The following is a 6,000-nucleotide window of genomic DNA, read 5'->3' as shown; positions in this document are numbered from 1 at the left end:
AAAGTTTTAGGTGAGATCGACTATATAGATTTATTTCCTATTATATTATGATCTATACTTAAATAAATTTTATCTTATTTTATTATTGTTAACCATGTTTTTTTTATCTTCCTTCTCCTCGTTTGATATGCGTATTTATCATAGTTTCACATCGTCTAACTTAAATATTTATTGGTCGTCTAAGTACATGCTCGTATCATCTTAAACGTGTATTTCAGAGTTTTTCCTCAAAAAATATAACTCCGATTTTCTCTCTAATACTCTCATTTCTTATTATGTTCATACTCATATATCTATACATCCACTTAATCTTTTAAAAACGGTATAGACCTATACCTAAAATTCAGCCCTGTAGCATCCCCCCTCTCTTTCTCAGGAGTATTTTTCTCAATCCTCATTTTTGCTGCTCAGTGCAGCGGTAAGGGCGTTCAGTTGTCTCCTAGGCACCCATGGTTTGATTCCCAATTACAACGTATTTGCAAAGATTTTTCCTCCAAATGAGACTTGCAACTAAGGAATGCTCGATGCAAGTGCTTCTCGATTTACCTTGGTGGTCGATGGAAAACTTCTATGGGCCAGGCAGGTCACCCCAAGGTTGACGTTACCCAACCTGGTTAATCATTTTATTTATGTAGTTGTAGGGATTTTTCCTCCAAATGGAGCATACAACTAAAGGATGCTAGGCTTCTTAGTTGTCCATCGTAAGTGTTTCCCGATTTACCCTAGTGGTCGGTGAGAAACTTCTGTGAGCTGGGTTGGTTACCCAAGCTCGACGTTACTCAGTCTGGTTAATCATTTTATTTGTGTATTTGTAAAGATTTTTTTCTCTAAATGAGACTTACAACTAAGCGATGCTGGACTTCTGGGTCATTCGTGCGCAACTTTTTTCCATTTATCCTGGTGGCTAGTAGAAAATTTTCATAGAACTGAGTTAGTTATCCTAAGCTCGACGTTATCTAATCTGATTAATTTTTTTTACTGCTCAGTGTGTAGGTGGGATGAAGCAAGGCACGTGACTATAATGTATTAAACTAAATAAGTAGAATTTAATTAAATTTATTATATATAAAATTTTACTATATTAAAATATTTTTATTAAATTATTTAAATTATCAATCATTTTAAAATTGTTATAACGGATATTATCAATAGCTATTTATGAGCAACTATTATTGAAATACTAAATTCAATCTTAATTAAATTAAAATAATTTTAAACAAGTTTGAGTAATTTGATCAAGTTAATAAAAACATATATAGTAATTTTAATTAAATTAAATTAAATTTATTTTATTTTATTTTATAGTAGTTATAATCTATTATAATAAGCAATAACATTATTTTTAAGATGAAAAATATAAGCAAGACTATATTAAATTTATAAAAAAAACTAAATTATATAATTTTACCACTAAAATAAATAAATTTTTATTTATTATTATTATTATAAATCACGAGCAAAATTAAATTTCTACTTGAGTTGTTAAAGGTGGGCCAAGAACGATTGGATTAGGCCCAAAATACACTTCAATATTAGTGTATTTGTTTTTTTAATATGTTTATTTATATGAGTTCTCTGTTTTCAAGCGCAGGGTAATTTACACAATTAAGTCAATAAATAAATATATAGGTACCCTACTTATCTACCCGTGTGTTTGAAAAAAAAAATATACGCATGGATATATATAGGCGGAGTCTATCCAGGCTCAGGCCCATGACCAGGTCAAATGTGGGCAGCTGCCCACACTGGGCCTAAAAATAAAAATAGGAGTAAGATATTCATATTTATTAACGGATATGGAATACAAAAGGAGTTGGAGAGAGCCATGAACTGAAGATCTATTTAAATTAATAAGTAATAACAATGTAGAATATCCGGCCTCAAATTAAAAAAAAAAACATGTAAATAAGAACAGAAGAATAGTAAAGTACTTATTTTATGATGCTCTATAAGTTTTTATATTTTTTAAATTATATTTGAAGGATATTGATCCTGTCTGAATCAGAAGTCAAAGGACACTGGGGATGTGACGCTCTCTGCTAGATCCTCGAGTGCTCCGGCGGACCTGCAACAAAACCGAGCCGGGAGGGGTGTCCCGGCGACGGCCCTCCGACGCTCAAGTCAGGCGAGGAATAACAAAGAGGTGGCTTCAGAGATTCAAAACCAGCGTACCTCCGGTGAAGAAATGGAGGCCTTATATAGACCTCTCGAAGGAGCCTGGACGCGTCAATCAAAGCAACCACCTGCTTTCGACCATGCCCAGGTATGAGTTTGTCAAAAGGGCATCCATAAGGCCATACCGCTACTGTATCAACCTCTCCATGATGTGACGGCGAGATCCTCCATCGTGCAATCTTATGTACGGCATAATCATCAGACATGCCTTTGCTGACATCCCATATCCCGAGCCGAACGAATAGGCCGCTCGGCTAATCTTTGTATCCTCGCCCTTATCCTGGCCGAGCGGACCACCCGCTCGGCCCTTCGGTCCCAGCCGGGCAGACACCCGTTCGGCCATTCAGTCTTCCCGCCTTGGCGTCGGAAACCCAAGCCCATGGCTGGGTTATCTGTGGCTTCGCTCGGACCTGCTCAACTGCTCGGCGCGGCCATTACCCGCTTAGTCAGCCCTCCATCTGTCCTCAAGCTGGGACCCTTCAGGAAGTGGGTCCCACATTCTTACCGCCGGATCACTTGCCTTCCCTTCAAGTCTAGTCGAAGGAGGCAGTGAGTCCGACTGACTGGACTATGTGTCCGAGCGGGCGGTCGTCGACTTACCATCGCTTATAATATCCCTTGAGCCGTTCGGCCCTTATGCCAAATTCAGCCGCTCGACTCTTCGTTTTGGATGTCTTGGCGCTCAACGTGGATGTTTACTTGTCTAAATCTTCTCGAAAATCACGCAAATCCTTTTCATTAAGTCGAGGCATGCGCGGTATGGGCGCATTAATTGCGCCTGGTGACAGAGCGCCACGTGGCTCTTCTTGCATGGCGGTGATGATCCGTACGATGGGACGCCGATTACTTTGAAATGGACGGTTAGATGATGACCTCGTATCTCGTGACCTGCATCCGACGGACGAGGCCGACCAGCCTCGTTCGCATAAAGCCTTCGTCTTCGCCTTTACACTGCATTCTCTGTTTCATTGCGCGTCCTCCGTCGAAGGTGCCCGCGGCTGCATCATTCCGGCTGTCCTAGTTCTTGCCTCTTGGTGGTTTTCGGCTTTCCGGTGATCCTCTCCGTTCATCTTCCCTCCGTAAGCTTCTCCCTTCCTTTCGTTCGGCCTTTCCCTTTCGCGTGGAACTCCTTTCGTTCCCTTGCTTGCGAACCTTTATCTGTCCTCGGTTTCCGAGTTTCTTTCGGCTTCCTTCTTTCTTTTTCTTGGTACTTTAGTCATGGCGAGCACTTCCGTACCCGCTGTTGACGTTCATGGTCCCTGGTATATGACTATGGAGAGTTGATTTGATGAAGAGGGCGTTCGGCGTCTTGTTCGGACGTACGGGATCCCGGACGACCATGAAATAGTTGTAGCCGACCCGACCGACCGGCCTCATAACCCGCCGATCGGTACCATTTGTTTTTTTCTGGACCAATTCCAGGGCGGCCTTAGATTTCCCACTCATCCTTTTGTTTTGGAAGTTTGTAATTATTTTCGCATCCCGCTCGGCCAACTTGTGCCGAATTCCTTCAAGCTGCTGAGCGGGGTGGTCGTCCTCTTTAGGCTGCACAGTATCCCACTCGACCCCCAAATATTCCACTACTTCTTCTACCCCAAACAATCCGAGTTGGGTACTTTTATTTTCCAAAGTAGAATAGGCTTCAAATTTTTTGAGAATATGCCGACCTCCAACAAGCACTGGAAGGAGTTCTTCTTCTATATACGACTTCCCGAGCGGCCAGCATTCAGAACCAAATGGCAGACGCAGGAGAGGGCTCGGCAAATTCAGAAGCAATCCGACCTACCTTCATGCGGCAAACTGGTTATCCGGTCAGCGTACAAAATCGACCATTGCTTCTCAAGGGGTGTTGTACATTTTGGATTATCTCCGTTCGGGCCAATCTCCCCTACCGCATGAGTAAGGATTCTTTACTCCTTCGCCTTTTTATCTAAGCGATTTTAATTTTTCCACTGCAGTGAAGTCATGTGGCGCTCAAGGCTACCGATCATCTCAAATCAAGGCCGTGGAAATTGAGACTACCAAAAAGAACTCGCGGCGGGTCTCATCCCTAGCCGCCGGCGGATCTGGAGAGGTGGGGCGCGATCACAGAGAGTTGCCCGTCCGCTTCACGGAGGTTGAGGCGGATCCTGCTTCTCTGCTCCCCTGGCTTAGGAGTCCCCAGTGAGATTCACCACTGGAAGTTCGGCGGAAACGTCGAAGAGGCTCCAGCCTTCCGCCGACCCAAGAGGGCGATCCACAGACGTCGATCGAGATCGCTTCTCCAGATCGCACGCCGTCGCAGATCAGGACCCCCGTGGCCTCGCCCACCGCACAACCCTCTGGCTCTCCTCCACGGACTCGTCGTCGCTTACGACGGTTGGGCGAAACTTCAACCATAGGGGAGTCCTCGGGCCAGGCGACTACGGCTGAAGAAGTGCCGGCCGGCCACCCGACCATCAAGACTACCCTTCGATTCCCATCGAAGGAATATTTATTGTCTGCCGATCGGCCATCGAGCCCCGTTCACGAAATAACCTTGACGGGTCGCTCGCCAAACTTTTCGAGGACGCCCAGATTCGGGTAGCCCTCATGACGCCCAAGCAGCTCGGCGATAATCATATGCAACAAGCCACTCAGGTAGGTTCGTTTTTCTTCCTGTGCCATGTTACTGTTCAGTTCCTGATTTTGTTATTTCTCTTACAGCATTGGGCGGAGCAAATCGCCACTAGCCATCGGCTGGCCGAGCTGGAGGACCTCATGGAAAAACTCCAAGTCTCGGGGGGTCCATCGGCCGAGCGGGAGAAACAAGCCCGTGAGGCCAAACAGAAGAAGGCCGCCGACCTGGCTACGGAGGTGGCTCGACTTGAAGGCCTGGTGAAGAAGCGCGACGAAGACATGAAGCGCGCCAGCAGCCGGATGAAGCGGGCGATCGCTGATATGGACAAAATGAAAGTTGAAGTCCGAGCCCTAGATCAGCGATCTAAAGAGCTGGAAGCCCAACTAACTGCCGAACAGGATGGACGCTCAGCTGAACGCACGAAAGCGGAGGTGGATCAGAAAGTCCTCCACGATTCACTGATTGCCTCCCGGGCGGCGTTCAGAAACTACAAGGAAGGGGAGCCGAGTCGTCTGGCTGCTGCACGTCAAGATTACCTCCGCTCGGAGAGGTTTGGCACGAAATTTGGTGACAACGTCTCTTCGACCTTTGCCGAGGCCGTTAAGGTCACTGTGGCCTACTTGAAGAAGGGTGGCCACCTTCCTGCGGGAATGCACATTCCCGCCTCCGATCTGGCGGCCATGATAGACGACATTCCGGACGGCTTCTTCAACTTCGAAGACCCTGAGTGAGGAGTGTTTCTCGTCTGTACCTTGTTTTTACGTTTCCTAAGCCTAGCGCAACTTTTTGTACTTGCCGTTCGGCATGCTTCCCTTTTAATGTAATTATGTCTTCGCTTGTGTCTTCCTATCCATAATATTCTTCTGTTTGCTTAACGTTTATGCTTAGAGTTAGTCATGCTCTTAAGCGTTCTCCGTCACGCGGCCGGTCAGCTTAACAAAATTCGAGCAGGAGGGCCTACTCGCTTTACACATATCTAGCCAGTGTGAACTCAACAAACGCCAAGTATCGAAGGACCAACGCCCGAGCGGGCCTAAATGTTTTAATACTTGTGGTTTCCGCGGTTTCTTATTCTCTGATATTCGTTCGTCCGACCGGGGTATTTATAGTCGCCGGACCGACTCTCGATTTTTAACGACGGAGCTCGTCGGCGCGGATATTTATAGCCGATCGGCGCGGCTCTCGATCTTTAACGACGGAGCTCGTCAGCGCGGATATTTATAGCC

The sequence above is a fragment of the Zingiber officinale genome, chromosome 2B (assembly GCF_018446385.1).
Source record: "Zingiber officinale cultivar Zhangliang chromosome 2B, Zo_v1.1, whole genome shotgun sequence".
Classification (NCBI taxonomy): Eukaryota; Viridiplantae; Streptophyta; class Magnoliopsida; order Zingiberales; family Zingiberaceae; genus Zingiber; species Zingiber officinale.
Note: the sequence above shows the minus strand (reverse complement) of the source record.